The 24,378-nt window shown below is 45.8% G+C and overlaps 1 protein-coding gene across 2 annotated transcripts in view; it reads left to right on the forward strand.

The window, feature by feature from the left end:
- Positions 1-1,235: 1,235 nt before the first annotated feature.
- PPARGC1A (PPARG coactivator 1 alpha) overlaps positions 1,236-24,378 on the forward strand; it is a 655,697-nt gene continuing 632,554 nt past the window's right edge. For both annotated transcript variants that reach the window (XM_080640301.1, XM_080640304.1), the window contains exon 1: positions 1,236-1,781. The gene's annotated coding sequence lies outside the window, so the exon portion shown is untranslated. The remainder of the gene's footprint in view (positions 1,782-24,378) is intronic.

Raw genomic sequence — 24,378 nt, forward strand, 5'->3', positions numbered from 1 at the left:
CCTCAAGTGGAGAATTGACAAGAGGAAGTGTGAACTCTTAGGAAAACACAACTGGTTTGAAGAAAAATGGACAACATTTGGAAAAAGATTCAGAAACAAAACAAAATAAATTGCCTGTAACAGGTTGTTTCAAGTATTTTTTGTGAGGACTCAAATACTTGTAAGAGCATCTTACACAGATATGCCCATTTTTATTTTGAAATTTGCTTACTATAAATACTGTACAAAGAGTTAGGGGGGGAAGCAAGTAAGGAATGTCTTTTTGCAGAAACAAACTTTCAGCTACACCAATCATTAAGATTGAGAAAAAGGTTGGTTTGGTCCTAATATACCATCGTGTTGTGTGTGTGTGTGTGTATTTACATTTTTATAACATATGATAGACTTAATAGAACAGCTCGATGTAAAGAATTGCGACTGAAGGGCCTGAATTTTAGTGCAGGAGCTACAAAATCCGTTTTCGTTTTTAACTGTTAAATCAACAGAATGCCAAATTGGAGCCTTTCTTCCTGCTGGGGCAGTATTGTCCCCTAAATCCACTTTCCAGTTCTCTCAGCCTAGCCTAGTTTGATGTAGCGTTGACTTAGCTTAACTACAGCAACTGGCAAAAGGAAGTGGGTTTGCATTTGGGATGGGAGGCGGCGGCCACGGGTGTGCCTGTGCCTGCGTGTGTGTGTGCGCGCGCGGGGGACCAGCGACGCCGGGAAAGAAAGAAAATCGAGACGTAGCAACTGTGTGAAAAATAATTTCTCCGTGGCTGGAAGAGGGGTCTCTCTGCATGGGAAGGCAATTTTAGGAATTCAGGGGGGAAAAAAAATCTTCCAAGAGGGTGGGAGCAAGGCCAACCAGGAGGGCTCGGGGCGTAACGTGGAACCTGTGCGTCTCGGCGGGCATCTCCCCCCAACCCCCCCGCCCGGGCTCCGGACCCCCCACTCCCCACCTGTCCGCGGGGCGCGCACGGCCCGGCGGGGAGGGCGGCCTGCGACTGGGGGGGCGGGGGGGGCTGCAAAGGTCTGGCGGCGCTGGCTGATTTAGTGGCCCGGGCTGTAGTACAGGCTGTCCCCGGCAGCCGGCGGAGTCAGCGCGCCCACGTGACGGCCCTGGCTCTCCGGTGAGCTCCCCAAACAGACGCACACCCAGCCACACGCGCGCGCGCGCGCACACATACACACACACACACACACACACACACACACACACACACACGCACACACACGCACGCACCCCCCGCGCGCGCACACGTCCGCCCGCTCCACCACTGCGCCCTCCATCCAGGCTCGCTCGTTCTCCCGCCCTCTCGCTTCCCCTGCGGTCTCTCGCTCTGCGCGCACACATCACACACACGCACACGCACACGCACACACACACGCGCACACACGCAGCCGGCACAGGCGGCGGCGGCGGCGGCGGCAGCGGCAGCGGCTGCCCAAGTCAGGACGAACCTCTCTAGGTACCGTCTTGAGAAGGCGGCGGCGGCGGCGGCGGCGGCGGCGGCAGCCCGAGCATCACTCAGCCGGAGAGGCAGCACCGCCAGAGTTTCCGTTCCCTTCGCCGTTTCCTTCCCCTCCTTTTCTTTATTTTCGAGAGAATTTCTTCTTCGCTTATTGGTTTAATTTGATTTTGAAAAATTTTGGTTGCTTTTTTCTGTGTGCTCCCTCCACCCCCCCTTTCCTCATTTTATTTGCATCCAGAGCATGGCGGGCTGCGGGCTGTCGGAAGATACCTTCTTCTCTTCCTTCTTTTACAACTACGGCTCCTCCTGGGAAACCCCTTCCAACCAGGTAAGGGGTGGCTCAGGGCCGGGAGGCGTCGCGCCCCATGCCCCCCGCCGCGCTCTCACTTGGCACTCGGCGGGGAGGCAGAAGCTCGGGCGGGGGTGGGGAGGCTGGGGGGCCAAGTGGGTCGCACTGTCTGGGTCAGTGCCAACCGGCGAGAGGAGGTGTCCCTCTTCCCCCAGCACCAGCTCTCCAGTCTCCAGGGTCTGTCGCGTCCCTCCGGTGCCCAATCTGCCACCGACACCTACCCCGCCCCCACCTCCCAGCCCAGCGGGAACCCAAGAAAGAAGCTGGAGCCGGCACGTTACCCCGAACAACTCCGGGCAAAACCAAGGAACTCGAGCGCAACCTTACCCAAGTCGCCGCGGGCGCCGCGCCCCTGTGCGCCCGGCGCCTGCCCGCCCTCCAGTTGCGCCGAGGGGCTGCGGAGCAGCGAGTCCCCCGCGATGTGCTCTTCCTCCTCCACTCCCCCCGGGCCCGGAGCCACCTCTTTCCCTAAAATGGCTGCAATCTCAAGTGGAGGCGTCCCCTGACCCCGCGGATGGGGGAGGGCAGAGTGGATGCTCCGGTGCCCATAACCCCGCGCCTCCCCCAGCGCGCACAAACACCCCACAACCACACACACTTAACTTTGATGACTGTGCAATGCAGTCTGGCAGCATCGTGCCCTCGACACTCCCCGCCGCCGGCCTCTAGGTGTGCATGTCGGTGTGACGGGTGGGGGGTGGGAAGCGGGGGGTAGACTCCGGAAGGGGGGGGGCGTGGAAGCAGATGGGTGTTAGCGGGCCACTGGTAACCTGGAAAGGCAGGCGTGTGCTCAGGTTCTAGGGGTGCAAAAGCTATTCTGGGAGGCAGAGCGAGAAAGAGAGAGAGGAAAAATGCCTTTTAATTAAATAACTGTTGTAGTCTGCTGCCCCCACCGCATGCTTGGTGAAAGTCTACAGGCATCTGTCATTCCCAAACTGCACGGGGAAGTGGAGCTGGAGTCGAGGGAGGAGGTGTGTGTGTGTGTGTGTGTGTGTGTGTGTGTGTGTACGCGCGCGCGCGCTCGCGTGCTCTGGTCCAGGCTGGGAAAGTTGGGGCCGGAGGCGAGGTGAAGGAGCAATGGTGAAAGGCACAGCAACTCGGTGGGCGGTCTGGGGCGCGGGGGATTCCCAGGCTGGAGGAGCGCGCGCCGTGTGGCGGGTGGGGGTGGGCGGAAGAACGGGCCGGCGGGGATGCGGGGTGTCCAGGAAAAGAGCTCAGTTCGGCCCGGCTCGCCCGGCCGCCGTGGCGTCTCTTCTTTCCAGCCCGCCCGCCAGCCTCGGCGGATCGCAGGGCCGCCCGCCGCACACGCCGGCTCGGCGCGCTCCCTCCCGGGCCCCGGGCTCAACGCGCTCCTGCGAGCTCCCCGCAAAATAATCCAAACCTTCAGGGCAAAACAACTGAAAAAATGTGCTCCACCTCACCCGCGTCACCCCCAGTTTTCAAAAACCCTGAAATCGCCCAACTAGTAGTTGCCAGGTGAAGACCTGGAGTACCCGGAGTGGCTCTCCAGAAAGCGCCGTGGCCGTCCCAGTGAATAATACATAAGGGCGCCTAGGGAGCCTTGGAAAGGCTCCTGCCGCCGCGCAGCAGCGGGAGACGGCGGCGAGCTCCGGCCAGACCGCCGGGCCGCCGCCGCGGGCGGGGGCGTCTGGGCCGCTCCCGGGAAGTGTGCCGGCCGCTCTGGGGGCGCGGAGCTCCGGGTGGAGCTGGAGGGCGGCCCAGGCAAGTGACAAGGGGGTTCCGGGCGAGGCAGCCGAGAATAGGGAGGCCCTGTTGTGAGTAGAAACTTGCAGGAATGCCGGGGTGGTCGCGCCAGCGCTGGAGTTGGGGGGCTCGGGGAGTTCTATGGCTTTCCGTGGCCGGCCCTGGGGGCCTTTTCCAGGCCATCCTGCCCCGTCTGGCGGGGCCTGGGTGCTCTCCACGCCTCCGGGTGCGGGGTGCGGGCTCCAGATTGCTGGGAGCCAACAACCCCTTTGGTTTCGCAAACTCCAGCTCTCCGGGAGCGGGCGTCCGCGCACCTGTGTGTGTGTGTGTGTGTGTGTGTGTGTGTGTGTGTGTGTGTGTGATTGTCAATGAGTCAGAAACCGACCGCAGCTCGCCGTTAAGGACCAAGACCCGTAGGGAAAGGCTCGACCCACGCACCCGGCACAAGCCCGGCGGGGATTCGGGATTTCTCGGCCGCGGCCCCCACCCGCCTGCCCCGGCCTGGAGTCAGATGCGTTAGGATAAGTTTCCCTGTGTATCTCCGACCTGCACCTCGGGGCCGCGCCACTTTGTTTTCCTCCGAAGGAGACCGAACGGAGACTCGGGTGTAAGAAAGCACGCAGTGATACAGCTTTCCAGCGACGGGAGGATTGGCAACAGCTTTAATGAGATAGGAAACAAGTCGTTTAGAGCGTTTGAAAGCGAAAGGCTGCGGCCAGATTTTGCAAGACAGGCAGTCACGTGCCAGCTCCTTGGAAACCATAGGAGGTGGGCCAGAGGGAGGGGTGCGGAGCAAGATTGGAGCGAAGGAAGGGGAGAACCAGAGAAGGGGGTGGGGACAGCGTTTTAACAAGAGGAAAACTGTCGGGTTCTTTGGGTAAAGTTAGTTAAACTTGGCTTGGAAAAGCATTTCCCCCCCTAAAGGCAAGATCTTTCTTCTAGGAAGGGAGCCTCATGCTGCTAAGAAAATCGGAAAGAATTTCTGATACAGCGGCTGGCGCTGCTCTGGGGAGGCCGACTCGCTCACAGGCGGGGGATTGGGTGGTGTGCTACCCTTAGCGCAGTGGAGTGGTCTGGTGGGGAGAAGGAGATTATTTGAAATATTGATTTCTTCTTCCAGTGGTGCTGTATGAACTTTAAGATAAAGTACAGAAACAAATGAGCGGTGGACATCATTAGAGGAAGGTGCCCTCAAGTGCTACAGAAGCTTTAATCGCTGGGGGTGAATGCAGCCAGGCAGTGCGGTTTCCTACGCGGCCACGCCACCATTTCCAGGGATGAGGCACATACGTGCGTAAGGACCAAGGTTCTTATTGATTCCCAGTTTGCCCTTTCAGTGTTTGAGCATGGGCAAATGACTGAGAAACCTTCTCCCAACTGTTCCTACGGAGGAAACATACACACACACACACACACACACACACACACACACTCACACACACACACACACACACACACACACACACACACACACAAACATCCAAAGGCAACACTTTAAATCGCATCTTGACTCTGGGCAGGGCTGCTAGGGAGAGGCCCAGGCCAAATTTGAAAGAGTAAGACTTATTCATGATTTTTTTTTTTTTTTACCTGAATTGCTGCCAAAAAGCTTACAAATCCTCCGTTCCCTAAAAATAGCAATGCTCTTCAAATATAATTTGTTTACTCTACCTCAATTAAAAATAAAACTCTCTTCCTAGTGTATAAAGTACTTATGAAAGTAAGGGTTGCCTGTACTAAAAAAAAAAATCAAGCTTTTTATTTCTAGATCAATATGATGTGCTCTCAACATCTAATACCATGTAAAAGGAGCCTTTTTACAACATCAATAGCAGGCAGGCATGTCTCCCTAAGAAGCTCGTTTCCTGGAATCACAAGGCATTTTTGATTACTTTCATTTTCACAGGAAACCTGATTATGACACCTCTGGTTATAAACAAGCAAGTGGAAAACATAATAAAGGTGGGGGTTCTTTATCGAGAGACCTGGACATTTGGGAACAACGAGGGTATTTTTTTTTTTCATTGCTGAACACAAAAACAAAAACAATCATCGTTGGCTGGAAGGATTTTAGTTATTCTGTGACGTTCTATTATTAAAGCTGGGGGTGGTGGGGATTGGGGTGATTTTTTTGGGAGAGAGCCCAGTGTGTATTAGAGCTGAAACTGCATCTGTTACCATTTAAAAACCGGGAAATTCCATCTTATATCTGAGTAGACCATGTTGTAGACATTTTGCACCCACTTGCCAATGTGTAAAACATACCATAGGGAGAGAGTGTGTGTGTGGGACAAGCATCTGCTTAGGTGGAATTTATTTCTTCAATTAAAATGAAAACCCCAATTAAAGTGTGTATGTGAAATGCCTCTGATTTGGCTCAGTGTAGCAGACAGCAGACCATTCTTTAATTTACAGTTTCACGCCTAGGGATGGCAGTAGTGCCAGCTTCCAAACCCAGCTTTATCTTTTCATGTTGTGCTTTGCAACCTGCAGGTCTCTCCTGTAGTTGTTTAAGCTTTCTGTCTCCTTTGTGAAGCTGACTGCGGAGTGGTCATTACGGCCTGCAGTGTGGACCTAGGTCACCTTATTAGTTGTCACGATGTAAGCCCAAATCGAAGCAGGCCAGGTCTGTATGATATTGAATCAATCCATTGAAAGTGAAAAATGGAGCCAATTAGCCGACTGCTTGGGTGTCCATGAGGCCAGACATCTGACTCGATTCACCTGATTGACCAGGTTTTTTGTTGTTTTTTTTTTTTTGTTATTGGGTAGCTGAACTTCAGTTTGTGAAAAAGACATTACCAACAGACTTGACTATGCTTTTTAACTTTTCTTTCTCTCTCCCCAAACCCCTGCCATTCCCCCAGATTTTCCAGACTGGCAATATAAAATGGCATCCTTATAAGGAGACACATAACTTCTCCGAGTAGGCAGTGTCTGTGTGGAATCCAGCCCTGGACTTTTGTTAGCCAGTACCTGTAATTCTTTGTATTCCCTCTATCTTTTCAAGCAGGATAGACGTTTCAATGCAGAATCATTAATGGATGTGGGTAAGTTGTTGAAAGCTTGTGCTGACTGCCATTTTTTTTTTGGCTTGGCACTACTTTCAGGCACATGGATAGCCAAAGTGGAAAGCAGCCCACTGAGGAACAGGTCTTTCCTCTCCAGTCCAAGCACTATAAAGGATTTAGTATTTCCCCCATCTTCTCTGGGTGTTTCAGAATTTGTAAAGTGGTAACAATGTTTGGATCCCTGGACATGAGCCAAGCCTTGTAAATGTCCTCCATTTACAAAGTTGTTAGAAAGCCAATATCTCAAAGTTAAAAAAAAAAAAAAATAGAAACTGGGCTTCTATACATTGCAAACATTTTTATTTTCCTGAAGATGTATTATGATCTACAAAAATAGGTGTCAGGTACATTTCTACATACTTGCCTTTAGTAGATACGTTTTAGAAACCCGCCTATAAACCCAGCTCACCTGACCTCAGTTTTTCAAATGTTAGGTTCTTTTAGGGAGACCGAACAATACAAGAGACTTGTAATAACTTGGGCTTGTTGGGAGGTCTTCCAGTAAGGCTAGCTTCCTTAAGGCAACCTCTTGAAAATGTTGCTTACTTTCCTTTGTAAAGTTCTATGAACCTAAAGCTTGGGAACCAAAGAGTGGTGACAATAGCTATCCTTCATCAATGATGTTCCAAACACTTTGCCTGTATTTGACTCATTTAATCTCCATGGCAACATAAGGGGTAGGTACTTCTATTATTATTCCCATTTTACAGATGAGGAAAGTAAGGCAAGTAGAGTTACGTACCTCGCCTAAGCTCTCAATGCTACGTAGAGGCAAGACTGGGATGTCCTCCAGGCAGGCTAGTTTCAGAGCCCAGAGTGCGGACTTGCTCTTACTTGCTGTACTCAGCTGACTCCAGCACAACCTAGAGACATCGTGCACATGTCTAGCAAGTGTGAGATGGTGCCATTCATTTGCCGGCTTCATGAAATAGTGACGATCTCCTCTGTTGGCCAACTTTGCCCGTTTTTTGTTTTTGTTTTTTTTTTCTGGTGTTTTATATAATCAAATAGAATGCTCTGGTGAATGAGGCAAAGTCTTCTTTTTTAAAAAGAATATATATTTTATTGCTTTTTTACAGAGAGGAAAGGAGAGGGATAGAGAGCTAGAAACATCGAAGAGAGAGAAACATCGATCAGCTGCCTCCTGCACACCCCCTGCTGGGGATGTGCCCACAACCAAGGTACATGCCCTTGACCGGAATCAAAACCAGGACCCTTCTGTCTGCAGGCTGATGCTCTATCCAGTGAGCCAAACCGGTCAGGGCGGCAAAGTCTTCTTTTTTGGTGAATCAACTATAACTACTTGATCTTTCTTTTTTCTTCTCACGGTGATAGACTAAAAGTTTGCATTTACCATTCTTTTTGGTTTGGAATGGCTGATCCAGTGTGAGAGACAGACAGGGTCTTCAGGTCGGCAGCTCCCAGCCTCAAAGGGTTATGATTTCGTGGCAAGCTCATTTCAAATGTACACATCAGGAAAATAACACTCGACAGAGGAAATGCAATTTTAAGATTCATTAATAGAAGAATTCTATAAATAATCATTCAGATACAGCAAAATCCTATCACAAATATGTATATATCTATTTACTTTCACGTATATATTTTGAGGCATAAATTCACTCTCTCATAAGCAACCCCATATCATTTTGGGTTTTCACTGTATATATTTATGCTTGTGGTTTAGCCTGAAATTCACCTTTCTTATCATGGCCATGTTATCAGGTGTCCTCCGTACCGAATCATGCACCTAACATTTATGCCCGTCATGAACTAATGCCTTTTCGTGGTTCATCCCTCATATTGTGATCTTCCAAAATACAGGGGAGGGGAAATATTAAATGTCAGTGGTCACAGCAAGACAGTCTCCAAGAAGAAGGCGGCGCGTTTCCGCTGGCCTCACGCGCCTGGGCCCTCGCGGAAATGGAAAAGTGCAGGCTTCGCGTTGGAATGAGAACGGGGTCACCTACCCTCTGTAGTCATCACCCAGAAAGCAGAACTTCCTTCCAGGGAGACCATAGGAAATCGATGGCCACGCTTTGCCAGTGAAGAGGTGAGCGTGGACAGCAGCTGGCACGAACTAAAAGGGCAGCAGCGCAGTGATTTCCTTTAGAAGGCAGTGCGGCTTTTTGGTCCCTTCAAAGAATTCACATGTTTGATATCACAATTACATTGAAATATTTCTTCCTTTTGGATCCTATGCTTGAAAAAATAAAAAAGGAGCGGAGAAAATGCCATTCGGCGATGTTCCCATCGTTGCACTTGAAGGTGGTTATTTCAGGAAAGCACAGTGCGTGGAACAGGGTACCAGACCCCACCTGCCCTTATTTTTGCGTTCCTGAGAATTGACCTGGTTTGTTCAAGTTACTGGATTTCTGTTGGTCTGACACGGAGGGGAAGCTTGCCGTGGGGGAAGGCTCACTTTGACAATAAAGTGTGCCCCAGGGGTCCAAGGACGGGAGAGGCTCAGGGTGGGGAGCGGTTGATCGCTGATGTGAAGGGACATGTAGTTGTGGAAGCTTAATGAAACGTGGCCGCGCAGGTGTGCCGTTCCGCTATCTGCCCCTCTTTAGCGTGCGCTTCTGATTGCTTTGTGAGCACATCTTCTTGTAAGTTTGAAATAGAGAACTGCAGGTAACAGGGAAGGGGCAAAGTGAATGTCTGGCTTACAACTGGGAGAAGACCAAACATCCTTGTCATCTCTTGCCTGAAAGAGTACCAGAAAGTGTGTTACTTCTGTAGCAGTGACTCAAAACGGGCAAAAAAACCCCCCAAAAACACACACACACACAAAAAAAACCACACACACCAAAAGGCACAAAGAAAAAGAAAACTCTCACCCAAAAGCTTGACCACATTTTGCTCCACTTTTATTATTTCCAGTAGCAGTTTAGTTCCTGATGTTAACAATGAGTGATTATGATTCCGTAGTTTCGTTTACAGCATAAATTAGCGTTTTGTTTTCTGTTACAGCTCTTGAATGAGGAATTATAATGTATAATTTGCCGAAAATAGATGTTATCTCTTAGGATGAGAGCAACCACATAAACTTGAACAAATGATAAAAATGGAATCAATTACATTTCAGATGGAAGTAGTTTACAAACCTCCAAATACAAAGTGGCAGTAGTAACTGGTTATTGTAACAAATAATTAGGTTTTTTTTTAAACAACATTTATTGAATTCCATTGATGATTTTGGTAATTGTTCCCAGTCGACCTCGCCCTCCCTCTTCCAAAATGAAATGTGGCGGGGAACGACGGCCCTTTATACGTTGTGGCCTGCCTCATTATTTAGTGTTGCAACCAGAATGTATACTTATTTGCCTGTGGAACCCTTTCTGAGTAACAGGAAAACACGGAATTGAATAAGATGATAGTTGGTGGCTTAATAGAAACACCCAAGGGATGGTGATTGAGAGTGTTGTTAGGTTCCAAAGGAAGAAAAGAAGCGAGAAGTCAAAATGGGTGTGAGTACATGTGGGAGGGGGGAGCATTTTAAATGATTTAGCAGAATCACATTATATTTTCACTTCAGCAAGAATTAATTTCACTTTGCCACTCCAGCACTCTCATCGCCAGAACGCTTCTCTCTGGTATTGTCCTTGTTTCTGGGTGACTCTCAGCTTCCAGTGGACTGAGTAAGCTCCTTGCGGGAGGAAGCATGCCTGCCTCGGTTCTGGATCCCCATCATGCCTGGCCTGCAGCAGACAGAAAAGCAGATGGGTTGGATAGATGGCCGAAATTTCAGGAAACAATTTTCATAACATTAACTATCTCATTTTATTTATTGTTCTTTGTTTCATCTCTTAGGATGATGATGGCAATTCTGCCACGTTATTGAAAGTTTATTATTATTATTGATTTCAGAGAGGAAGGGAGAGGGAGAGAGAGAGAAACATCAATGATGAGAGAGACTCATTGATTGGATGCCTCCTGCATGCCTCACACTGGGAATCGAGCCCGCAGCCCAGGCATGTGCCCTGACCGGGAATTGAACCGTGACCTCCTGGTTTATAGGTCGATGCTCAGTCACTGAGCCATGCCAGCCGGGTTGCCATGTCATTTTTGAAAATGGAATTTGACTTGGAGAATAAATGAATCCGGTCTTCATTTAAGCGTCCCCAGGGAAGACCATGGTTGGTTTACGAGACTCACTAGACCACTTCATTTTTAAAATAAAAAATTATGAAGTATATACTTCAATTAATAAAGTCAGAAACGATAAAGAAGGAAAAATGGGGATCTGAGGTTTTAAAATTTTTACAGTTTTTTTCTTTTGGTAACTGCTGCATGCTGAGTGGGTCATTCATTTTTGATTACTTCTAAAAGATTAATCTATTTCTTTAAAGTTAATATGCAAAGAAATATGTTCAACATCACTATTTTTAGACCCCACAATTTAGTCTGAAACAAATCAGTGGTGCATTATAAACACACAAGAATGTATCTAATGGCAGGAGTCAGGCTGAACAGATGCTAAGAAAGATGCTTCGTGTGAAGTTGAGGGAGCTGCAGGAGGGGATGGAAAAAATCTACAAGTCGGGGGGCTTGTGAGGTGAACTGTGGGGAGACTCACCATCGAGTATGTGTGCGCGGTTCAGAGCAGAAGAATAGGAGTGACACCCATCCCTGGAATGGTTGTAAGGATTAGATGAGGCCATGGACTTGGGAAGACCTTGTTATTAGTGAATAAAGGGCCGAGTCAGTCGGTCCTCAAATGGGGAGGCAGCCTAGCAGAGTGCCTGGCAGGTGGTGGTCTCTCAGTAAATGCTAGTATTGCATCAATGATAATAGAATCCATGTACTGAACACTTACTATAACATTCCAGAAGACGTTTTAAGTGTTTTACATGAATTAACTCATTTAGTTATCATAATAGCCCCAGGAGGTGGGTACTATGATTAGTATTACAAATGAGGTGCGGAGGCACAGAGAGGTGAGGGGACTTGCCCAAGATCACAGGGCTAGTAACCGGTACAGCCAGGATTCGTATCCCTCATGTCTGGCTTCTAAGCCTATGTTTTTTAATTTCATTTATTTTTATTTTTTTTTTTATTGATTTCAGAGAAGAAGGGAGAAGGAGAGAGAGATGGAAACATTAATGATGAGAGAGAATCATTGATGGGCTGCCTCCTGCACGCCCCCTACTGGGGATTGAGCCCGAAATCTGGGCTTGTGCCCTGACCGGGAATCAAACCATGACCTGTTGGCCCATAGGTCGACGCTCAACCACTGAGCCATGTCAGTTGCCAAACCCATGTTTTAACCATCATGCTAGGCTGCCTTCAGGTGGATGAACCGATGGATGACAGAGGAGACTCGAAGATGAGTAAAATGTGCTGTCTTCAGCATGGGTGTGAGTTTCAGGCAGAACCTTGCCAGGGGTGAGAGAATGGCTAGCTAGATTTCTTATATGGGTGTGGGCAAAGGTAGGTTTATAGTTGTGAGTATGTGAAACAGTTTATTCTTTTAAAAATATATATATTTTATTAATTTTTTACAGAGAGGAAGGGAGTGGGATAGAGAGTTAGAAACAGCAATGAGAGAGAAACATCAGTCAGCTGCCTCCTGCACACCCCCTACTGGGGATGTGCCTACAACCAAGGTACATGCTCTTGACCAGAATCGAACCTGGGACCCTTGAGTCCGCAGGCTGATGCTCTATCCACTGAGCCAAACCAGTCAGGGCGAAACAGTTTATTCTTGAATTATTATTTGTTTATTACTGTGTTATTTCTTTGTTGTTTTTTTTTATATATATTTTTATTGATTTTTTACAGAGAGGAAGGGAGAGGGATAGAGAGTTAGAAACATCGATGAGGGAGACATCGATCAGCTGCCTCCTGCACACCTCCCACTGGGGATGTGCCTGCAACCAAGGTACGTGCCCTTGACCGGAATCGAACCTGGGACCTTTCAGTCCGCAGGCCGACGCTCTATCCACCGAGCCAAACCGGTTTCGGCTGTGTTATTTCTTTGTATTATTTCCATATGAACAACTATAAACCTACTTTCACCCACCCGTGTGCGCTTCAAGAAAGGAGCAAGATAGTATTGCTGTGGTCATTTGGACGAAGGGGAGTTACCCTTGGCAGGAAGAATCACAGAGGTTTTAAAGAAGGCAGTGGCATTTGATTTGGGCTTTGAAGAAAGGAGAGGATTTTGGCAGGGGAGAACCGGGGTGGGAATCGGGGGGCATGCAAACAGGTGGGAGGCACAGGGGGAATTTGCCAAGGAGTAGCTGTGAACGGTTGTCCTTTTTTGTTGTTGATTTTTTTCATTCAGCAAGATTTACTGAGCACGTACAGTGTGCTTGTTCTTGCCCTCATGGAGCTTTAGTCTGGTAGGAGATATAAATCCCACGGTGTGCATGACATATCCAGCCCCCCACTTCTCTGCGGGGCATCCCTCCCAAGTCCCCCATTCTAAGTACCATGGATAGTACCAAGCCCTATATATACTGTTTTCTCCTAGATGCACATACCTATGATAAGGTTAAATTTATAAGTGAGAGACAGTAAGCGATTAACAGCAACGATAATAAAATAGAACAATTACAACAATACACTGTATTAAAAGTTATGTGATCTTTCTCTGTCTCAAAATACGTGAGCACTGATCTGATAACCCAGTTGGCTACTAAGTGACCAATGCGGATAGCACTGGTAGCATGGGTACACTGGACTGAGGGATGACCCACGGCCCTGCTCAACGGTGCCAGATTTCGTTTCGCTACTCAGAATGACACATCACTTAAAACTTAAGAATAGCTTATCGAATTGTTTATTTCTGGAGTTTTCCATTTATTATTTTCAGACTACGGTCGTTGGTGGGTAACAAACCACGGAAAGAGAGACCATAGATACGGAGGAGACTGCTGAATATAAATCATTTTGTGTTTATATCTATCTATCTATCTATCTATCTATCTATCTATCTATCTATCTATTATCTATCTATCTATCTATCTATCTATCTATCTATCAGCTATCTACCTACCATCATCTCCTTTAAACTGTGTAAAGTGCCAAGAAGGGAAAATAAAGAGTGTGTATAGCTAATAGAACAAGTGAGGGGCAGGGTCTGCCCTACTAATTGTTTCAACTTTGGAAATTTCCAAGTGCGGACCTCTACGGTAAATCTCCACTTCGCCCTTGGTGGTACTGATTCTCCCACCAGCAGTCCCCCGCCCTCTCTCTTACTCAGCGAAGGGAAGGAGCTGGCAGAGCTGGAGTCAGTGTCTAAAGCGGAGTTGCTTTCCACTCTTGTCACAAGCAAGCATGAAAGCTTTCAAACTTACCCGAAAGTTAAGGTCCTTGCTTCATTTAAATCTGTTCTATTGACAATGTCAAGGGAACTGTTTAATTAGTAAATCAAACGTAAAGTTTTATCTTGGATTTTATTGCACTTCAGTAGTTTACTAAACTTTTTCTGGATTAAAATTAGTCACCCAAGCTAGAGAGTGAAATAGCACCTGAAGTTGGGGACCCTCTCTGAAGACATTTTCACTTCTCTCTTTGTGTGATGTCCCAGTAAAAGGGGTACTTTGCTTTGTGAAGAGCCAAAAAAACATTGTAAAAGGAAATGGAATCATCATTACAGTGGAGGCATCCTAGGAAGTAGGACTCCATTGCTAATTGATTTTTTGACCCTGCTCATAACAGTTGCATTAGGAATAATTTTAAAATTATTTTCCCCAATTAAACTGGTCTTAAAGAACAAGTTGCTAGGGAAAAAAATGGGTTGATTCTTTGTTCACAAGTATTAAAATACTGACTCATTTCCTCAAATTTTGGCCATATTCTTTCTTTTCCTGTTCTAGCATAATCAAGTACGATGATGTTTGGGGAGTGTTTGTTGGTAAACTGTGAAGTGCTTTCTTAGTCATTATTGTTATGCTGAATGGAGAGTTTCTCTTCTGAAAAGAGAGACTTTTGTGTGTGTGTGTGTGTGTGTGTGTGTGTGTTATAGTAACATTGAATACAGGCCCAGAACTAAAATAAATGTGAAATAAATTCACAATATACTCACTTAGGTAGTTATTTTTAAAATGCTTGCTTACCGTGATATTAAACATTTGCATTGTGTTGCCTCACTCCAGGAACAATGACTGAATCTATATTAAATCTCTCTGCCTTCTCTGTGACCCATCCGGTCAAGCGACCTCTCCAAGCATCCCAAACAAGCATCGACCGAGGTTGTTTCAGGCAAATGCGTCTTCCTTCAAGCATTGCTTACTTGTTTAAATAAAGTCATTAGATAATATTCTGTCATCTGAGAGCCTTTGAAAATACTTGAATATTCCTCTTTTCTGAAGAATTTTGGGAAAGTGACTCATCTTACCTTTGGGCACATAGAGTATTTAAGAAGATAGTAAGCACTGATTGAATGCTTGTTGTTTTTATTAATTCTTTCATGCCTAGATTGTATTTAGGGTAAACAGCTACAGTTTTTTTTTTTTATCTTAGTTGGTGTATAAATATATTTTTTAAACATTATTTGCATCACCTAAAACAGCGCTTTTCAACTCTTGTGCTGCAAGAATTTTTTTAAAGTTCTTTTTCTCTCTCTCTTTCTTTAAATCTTTATTTTTGAGATTATTACAGATGTCCCTCTTCACCCCCTGCCCCTCCCGCTCCATAGTCCTCCTCCACCAGTTTCCTACCCGCCCCAGGCCTTTGCCACCCTATTGTTTGCATCCATAGGTAATGCTTTTATGCATATAAGATCTTTATTTAATCTCTTCTGCCCACTGCCACTCCCCCCCCCCCCCCCCCGCCACCTTCCCTCTGAGAATGGTCAGTCTGTTCCATTTCCATGCCTCTAATTTTATTTTATTCATCAGTTTATCCTGTTCATTAGATTTCTTATACGTTTATTTTGATTTTTAGATTCAATTGTTGATAGATATGTATTTGTTGCCATTTTGTTGTTCATATTTTTGACCTTTTTCTTTTTCTTCTTCTTTCTCTTCTTAAAGAATACTCTTCACCATTTCATATAATCCTGGTTTGGTGATGATGAACGCCTTTAGCTTTTTCTTGTCTGTGAAGCTCTTTATCTGACCTTCAGTTCTAAATGCTAGCTTTGCTGGGTAGAATAATTTTGGTTGTAGGTCCTTGCTATTCATCACTTTCAATATTTTTTACCACTCCCTTATGGCCTGCATAGTTTCTATTGAGAAATCAGCTGTCAGTTGTATGGGCACTCCCTTGTAGGTAACAAACTGCTTTTCTCTTGCTGCTTTTAAGATGCTCTCTTTGTCTTTTGCCCTTGGCATTTAATTTAATTATGATGTGTCTTGGTGTGGTCCTTTTTGGGTTCCTCTTATTTGGGGTTTTCTGTGCTTATTGGACTTGTAAGTCTTTCTTTCACCAGGTAAGGGAAGTTTTCTATCATTATTTCTTCAAATGGGTTTTCAATATCTTGCTCTCTCCCTTCATTTGGCACCCCCATAATGCAGATGTTGGTACACTTGAAGTTGTTCCAGAGGCTCCTTACACTATCTTCATATTTTTGGATTCTTTCTTCTTTTTGCTCTTCTGGTTGGGTGTTTTTTGCTTCCTCATACTTCAAATCATTGATTTGATTCTCAGGATCCTCTAATCTATTGTTGAATCTCTGTATATTATTCTTTATTTCAGTCAGTGTATGCTTAATTTCTGACTGGTCCTTTTCCATTTTTTTGGCATTCTCACTAAGATCCTTGAAAGTCTCACTAAGTAACTTGGAGGTTTCTAGAAGGTCCTTGAGTACCCTTATAACTGTGGTTTTGAACTTTATATCCAGTAGTTTGCTTTCTTCCATTTCTTTCATTTGTGACGTGTTTCTTTGTCTCCGCATTTTAGCTGCTTCCCTGTGTTTGTTTCTATGTATTGGGTAGAGCTGCTATGTCTTCTTGAGTTGGTAGAGTGGCCTTGTGTAGAAGGTGTCCTTTGGGGCCCAGTGGCTCAGCCTTCCCAGTCACCTGAGCTGGGAATTCTAGGTGCACCCCTTTGTGGGCTGTGTGCACAGTCTTGTTGTAGTTAAGACTTGATTGCTGTTGGTTTCACTGGGAGGAATTGACCTCCAGGCCAATTGGTGTGAGGACCAACTGCCACTATAGTGGGAGAGCTGCTGTTCAGGAAACACCCCTATGGAGCAGGACTTGCTTCAGTGGGGCTTTGGTGCTCACTGAGTCTGCACCTTGAGTGTGTCACTTATGGATGTGAAGAGTTGTAATTTGGTATGGTCTGACATTGACCACTGAGTATACTGGCTCTTGGGTATCCAGGGAGGTGCAAATTCAGCCACTGCCTGGGGCCACCCAGCAAGAGCTAAAGAGAGATCTGCAGATTCCTCCTATTTGTTTCTGGTTTGGAAGTGCTTAGACGAGGTCCGGCTGTGAAGTAAGGCAGACTGGTGCTGGTGCTGGGTCTTGGGCCTTTTATTTATAGGTTTGGGGCTCCCTGACCCAGCTGCAGCTTGTTTGAGAGATTTTAGCTTGAGCAAGGACAGGCCATTCAAATGCAACAGCTTGGGTGGGTTTGTAAATTGGATGAGGCAGGGTTCAGGGCAGAGCAAACAGAAATGGCTGCCAGTCAGCCCTGTGACTGGGGAGGTCTCAGCTTAGGAATAATGACTTCTGCCAACACCCACATCTGGGAGAAAGCCATCCTCAAGTTCCTGCCCCGATGCCAGACAATCCAGTTCCTCCTTGTATGTGTCTGGATTCCCCAGAGTCTCGCCCTGGTGCTGGAGCTCAGAGGAAGCAGGACCTTGTAAGTTTAGTTCATGTGCCAGCCTTTTAAGAGGAACAGCTGGATCTCTAGCAGCCTCTATGTCACTGAGCCCCAATCCCCGCTGGTTTTTACAGCCTGTAGTTACAGGGACTTCTTTTCCCAGCTCTGGGACCTTGGGCTGGGCTTCTGGTGTGGGGCTGGGACCCCTTGCTCCTCCAGGTGGTCTCTGCAGAGATGATCTCCCTCCCAGTTTAAAAAGCGGCCCACGTGGGTGCCCGACCAACCTCTTCTGCTCTTTGCGCTTCCTACCAGTCTCATTGCACTTTCTTCCTACTTCTCTGCTTGGAGGACTTCCATTCAGCCAGCTTTCCGGCGGTTCTGGATGAAGGTTGTTCTGTATTCCAGCTGTAATTTTGATGTGGTTGTGGGGTGGGGGGGGGGGGGGGCGGCGAATACAGGCATTTGCCTATGCTGTCATCTTGGTTCTCTGCAAGGATTTTTAAAAGATGCAAAAGAGGGCACTGATCTCTTTTCCCTTAGATTGTCAAGTAAAAAAAAAATGGCAACAGCCAACATAACAATAGCCATCTGATGTGAATGAATAAAATATTTTTGGTGTTCTGTAGACTTCTAGTAATTAGTTTATGTGTGCCATGAGATGATAAAGTTGAAAATTGCTGACCTAGAACATTAAATACAGTATAGGGAATGAAGTAGGTGCTAACTAAAATCTTTATTGATGATTTAAATAGGGACATAACCTTTGATTCATTCTGGGACTTTAAAGATACCAGCCCTTAATTCAAAAGGGGTTAGAACATAGAGGGGCAGGAATGTTCCTTTAAGCATCAGCCCAAAAGGACATTTGCTAAAAATGAAGTTTTCCCCTCGAAATGTGGACCAATAACTCTTTTGTTTTGCATTTTCAGGTATAGGAAATACTTCCTTTATATTTTACTATTTAATTTAAAAAATATATTTAAATTGGATTTTATAGGGTACTATTTTTGAATATCATAGGCTAGGAAACTGATAAAAGCATATTATTACATTTTCTTATTGCAGACGTGATACATTTTTATTTTGGAAATTTTTCTTAGACAAATTCTTAAAAAAAGAGGAAAATTAAAACCATATATATAATGCAAGCACCTAAAGCTGATCACAGATAATATTTTAATATGTATCTTTCTATCCTTTGTTCTAGGCCTCTGTGTGTTATTTTAAAATTAAACTCCAATGTAACTGTATGATTATAGCTTTCAGTTCTGTCAGTCATTCATTTCCAGTATCTTTGGTCCCTGCGCTACTCTCTCTTTTTCTTCCTTCATCAACAGTCCCCTTCCCCTCACTCTTTTTTTAGCCAGCCCAGAGTCCATGATTTATCACTTGAACCAATCTCTTGCCAAAACCTCAAAGCCCTTAATCTCTTGGCCTTCTATATCTGTCCACAAAATTCCAGTCTTGAGTTAGTCCAGCCTTGCTTGCTTCTGCATGTAAGCTGTTGCCTGTTGTTGGAAAATCCCCAGTCGTGCCAAGGAATGCCACTTTAATTTTATTGTCTTCAAATCAGTGCCATTCAGTAAGCCTTGTGTGGGTCATCAAGCTCATTCACTGTCCACATCCATAACTGCAGACACTGCCCACTGTCCTCAACTCCCTTGCCTACCACTGGCCCCCTTCCCAGGTGATGATGCACTGTGGTGAAAGTCTTCTGACAATGACTTCAGAATTCCCAGATGCTGGGGACCCGTATGTATTTTTTTTTTTTTTTACATTTCTGTGACTTGACCCTGTCAAGAAATTTCTTTGTCTTTGGTGACATCTTCCTGTCTTTCATCATGTCTGCTCCTCTCTCTCATTGACTCTCTGGCTCTGCCTGTCCTTAAATGTATTGTTTCTGGGCTTCTAACCTGGACCTCCCCTTCTTGCATTCTGTTCTTACTCTCTGGGGTAATCTGCCCGTGCATAGAAATCAGTCACGTGACTGTCTTTCAGATCTGTATTTCCAGGCAAGATCTCTCTCCTGAGCTTCAGAAGTATTCAGCCAGCTGGGCTATTGACAGCCCCATCGATAGTCCAAGCACATTATGCCAAAGAATTCCTTATCCAGTTTGCATTTCTCTGGAGTTTCTTATCTGGGCAAAGGGTGACAGTACTCATCCTACATGTTCTTCGTTATCTTGCACTGTATTACAAAATTATCCCAAAACTTTGTGGCTTAAAGCAACAACCATTTCTAAGTGCACAATTTTATAGGTGAGGAATGTGGGCTGAGATAAGCCAGGCGGTTCTTCTGCTGAATCCAGCTGGGTTTGCTTCAGTCACAAGACAATTGATGGCCTCATTCAACAGCAGATGGTTGGCTGTTGGCTGGGGATATAGGGCTAACTGAGCCATGTATCCATTGTCCCACCAGCTAACCCAGGCTCATTTACCTAGTAGCAATCACAGGATTCCCAAGAAAAGCAAGAGGGAGAGGAAGGTGCCAGGTCTCTGGAGGCCTAGGTTTGGACTACTACAGAATCATTTCTGTGCATTCTATTGGTCAGAGCAATTCACCAGGCCAGCCCAGATTCAGGGAGTGGAGAAACAGATTTTTCCCTCTTGATGGGAGGAGCTGCAAGGCTGTGTCACAAGGATCTGCACGTGTGGGATGGGGCTAAGGGGTGGGGAGATGGGGATGAGTGGGAGGGAATTAGTGGCTACTTTTATAATTTCCTACACCCATGACTCAAGTCAACCCAATCTTGCTTTCCTTCTTGTTTCATGTCTTTCAGTCATAAAATGAGGCCAATTATGCATTCGTGGTAACTCGCTTATTTGTTCCTATGTTCAACCACTGGGCTAAATCATTCTTAAGCTTATCTCTGTCTGCTAGGGCTGCTGTAACAAAGACTGGGCGGCTTACACAACAGAAACTTATTTCTCACAGTTGAGAAGTGTGAGATCAAGCTGTCAGCTGGGTTGGTTCCTTCTGAGGCCCATAAGGGAAGAATCTGTACCAAGCCTTTCTCCTGGCTTGCCGATGTCTGTCTTCTCTATGCTTCTTCACATCATCTTGCCTCTGCATGTGTCCATCTCCAGATGTCCTCTTCTTATAAGGATGCTAGTCATATTGGATTAGAGCCCGCCTGAATGACCTCGTTTTAACTTCATCACCTTTGCAAAGACCCTGTCTCCAAATACAGTCATATTCCAAGGTACTGGTGGCTGGGACTTAAACATCAATTTTTTTTTGAGGGGGAGGACACAATTCCAGCCATAACAGCCTCCCTCAAAATCTTCCACTCCACTCTAAGATAGCGATTTTATAGTGGTAGGGTAGAAATCTCAGCTCTTCGTTAGGATTGTTAAGGCCAAGTGATGTTATATTTTTTGCCATTACTTTTATTTAAAAAAATTTTTAAAATATGTTTTTTATTATTGATTTCAGAGAGTAAGGGAGAGGGGGAGAGAGAGATAGAAACATCAATGATGAGAGAAAATCATTGATTGGCTGCCTCCTGCATGCCCCACACTGGGGATCGAGCCTGCAACCCGGGCATGTGTCCTGACTGGGAATTAAATTGTGCCCTCCTGGTTCATAGGTCAATGCTCCACCACTGAGCCATGCCACCTGGGCTTTATTTATCTATTTATTATTTTATTTCTTTATTGATTAAGGTATTACATATGTGTCACCTGGGCTTTATTTTTAATTTTAAAATAATTTAAATTTTTCAATTACAGTTGACATACAATATTATGTTAGTGTTAGGTATATAACCCCGTGATTAGATCTTATATAACTTGTTAAGCCATTATTATTTTTTTCAGCCACAGTTTACATTCAACAACCAGTTTCCGATGTACAGCAAAGTGCCCAGAAAACCATGCACTCTACAGAATGCCCCATCTGATCCCATACCTCGTTATCTCGACATTATTGACTATATTCTCCACATTTCACATCTCTGATTTTGCCGTTATTCTTTATGTCTCCCTACTAGACTGTAAGCTCCCTGAAGGCAGCACACTGGTCTTTGTGTCTCCAGCACATGGAACAGTAGACCTGCGCAGTGTTAATTTAAATGAATGACTTCCTGCTTGTGAAAAAATAAGTAAAACTAACTCTGGGAGATGGCCTCCCAGAAACACAGTGATGTCAAGATTTGTGATTTAGAAAAGGATATTGATTTTTGTGGCCTCGTGCCTTTTGACTGATCATCAACAAGGAAGTGAGATGATTCCAGCTGTCACCCATTCAGATCATGTTAGAACTAGTGCAGAATGATTGGAGGTTGAGAGACTAGAACTTCTTAGACCAACCTGTGCAATCAGAACATGTTCTGTTAACTAAAGAAAGAAGCTGACACCACATTGCAAATGACAGCAACGTTAGACTTTTCAGAAACAGTCTGTATTAGGATTTTCTAGAGAAGCAGAAGAAAGAGGGTGTGTGTGTGCATAGGGGGAGAGAGAGATGTTTTAAAAAACCGGTTCATGCAATTGTAGAGGCCTGGTAAGTCCAAAATCTGCAGAGTAGGTCAGCATGCTGGAGATCCCGGTAAGAGCTGCCCTTCAGGTCCAAAGGCCATCTGCTGGCAGAATTCTTGCTCAGGGGAAGTCAGTCTTTTGTTCTATTCAAGCCTTCTGATTGGATGAGGCCCACCCACATTATGGAGGGCAATCTTCTTTACTCAAAGTCCACCAATTTAAATGTTAATCTCATTTAAAAAACACCTTTATAGAAACATTCAGAAGAATGTTTGATCAAATATCTGGGCACCATGGCCCAGCCAAGTTGACACATATAGTTATCACATAATCCAACCCTCCTGGTCCCATGAAGTGGTTCATGAAATAGAATGTAATGACTGGAATGTAGGCAGAAGGATTGGACTAAAATAAATAAGCAACTGACCTACATACATATGTAAAAGAGACTCCTGATGAAAGTACCATTAAGGTCTTGCCTGATGTGGATGTCAGCTGGCATTTGAAAAAGATAATTAGTAGTCTAAAAAGGAACAGCCATATGATGTTCTGAGTGTTTAAAGAAAATTTTCAAATTCTTATTTTATGGCGAACTTAATACCAGTTGATAAGACACAACACAAACATAGATACAATATTCATTTTTATGCAAAAGTGAAATCAAAGTTTCTGGTATGTTCTGGGAAGGGGTATAACAGATTAAACAAAAAATGAAGATCAAAGAATTATTTGATTAGAGACCCAGGCTGAAGTGCTGATTATGACAGCTTAGTAATTTCCCTTTACTAGTACTCTTAGATCTAGTTGTGATTCTAATCAAATTCCCTGCAGTTTCTTGACTTTGAGCAGACTCAGAGGAGTTGTGAAAGGAAATAATTGTTTTCTTAGACAGTGTTTGGATTCTGAGAAAGTCTTTCATAACAGAAGAGGCCTTGTGGGTGGCCATTTGAGGGGCAATTACAGGCAGGGAGCTACATTTCCTTTAAGCCTTAAGAACATTTATTAGGGTGAGGAATTTGAAGAAAGCTATTTTTTTTCTTCAAAGCTGAATATTCAGATGGTGAAATACTGTTTTCAAAGATGTCTCTAGGCATCTGGCCCAGACTTAATATGCAGTGTTTATGAAGTCAAGGGAAGAGAGAAAGGTTACTTGTAATGATGAATTTAACACAATTATTAATACTGTCATAGTGTTTACTAGTGATTATCATCCTGGCTTCAGATTCCTCCATTTTTACTCAGAAGCAGAGAATCTTTGAAACATTTATATCTTCCCAGACAGGTTTGTATACGAATTCTAGATTGCTCTAAAGTTTTGACCACTCCAAATTGAAATCTATCCACATAGAAGTTCTAGAAGAAAATTCAAGTATAGTCTAATGGTGGAGGTCTGGTACTTTACAGCCAGCTCTGCAAGTTACTAAGTGTCAGTGTTGTGATCTGTAAAATGGACATTGTAACATCTACCTTCTGAGGTTATTCCAAGAGTTTAATGAGATAATACATGTGAAAAGCTTAGGGTAGTGCTTGGCATTTGGGAAGCAACAGAGCTACAATAATGATCTATACTAATAAAAGAGTAATATGCTAATTAGACCAGGAGACCTTCGGGAGACCTTCCGGACATCCTTCTGGACAAAGCTGGGGGCTTGGCAGGCCTGCAAACCACCCCCAGGCCCTCGCCCAGGCCACCCCGCCCCCCGGCCTAGGCCATCCCGCCCCCAGTAGGAACCCCCACCCCATCAGGGGGCTGGCCAACCTGCAAACCACCCCAGGCCCCTTGCCCAGGCCGCCTGCTCCCCAATGGGGACCCCCACTCCAATGGGAGTGTGGATGGCCTGCAAACAGCCCTCAGCCCCTCACTCAGGCTGGCCACGCCCCCCAGCAGAGACCCCCACCCCATGGGGGCGTGGCCAGCCTGAAAACAGCCCTCAGCCCCTCGCCCAGGCCGGCACTGCCCCAGTGGGGACCCCCAACCTGATGGGGGCATGGCCAGGCTGCAAACCACCCCAGGCCCCTCACCCAGGCCAGCCCTGCCCTCTAAGGGGACCCCCACCCTGATCCGGGACCCCCTTCAGGGCAGACCAGCTGGCCCCAACCCATGCACCAGGCCTCTATCTATACTAATAAAATGGTAATATGCTAATTATACCTGATGTCCTTCTGGACAAAGCCATGGTGGCGGGGCCAAGGCAGAGGCAGTTAGGGGTGATCAGGCTGGCAGGGGAGAGCAGTTAAGAGGGATGTCTGACTGCCAATTTAGGATGACATCCCCTGAGAGGTCCCAGATTGGCGAGGGTGCAGGCCGGGCTGAGGGACACCCTCTCCCTGTGCATGAATTTCATGCACCGGGCCTCTAGTGTTAGTATAAAATGAGAGCCCTAACCAGTTTGGCTCTGTGGATAGAGCGTCGGCCTGCAGACTGAAAGGTCCCAGGTTCGATTCTGGTCAAGGGCATGTACCTTGGTTGCGGGCACATCCCCAGTGGGGGGTGTGCAGGAAGCAGCTGATTGATGTTTCCCTCTCATTGATGTTTCTAGCTCTCTATCCCTCTCCCTTCCTCTCTGTAAAAAATCAATAAAACATATTAAAAAAAA

This window comes from Plecotus auritus (genome assembly GCF_963455305.1).
Source record: "Plecotus auritus genome assembly, chromosome: 1".
In the NCBI taxonomy this organism is placed as follows: domain Eukaryota; kingdom Metazoa; phylum Chordata; class Mammalia; order Chiroptera; family Vespertilionidae; genus Plecotus; species Plecotus auritus.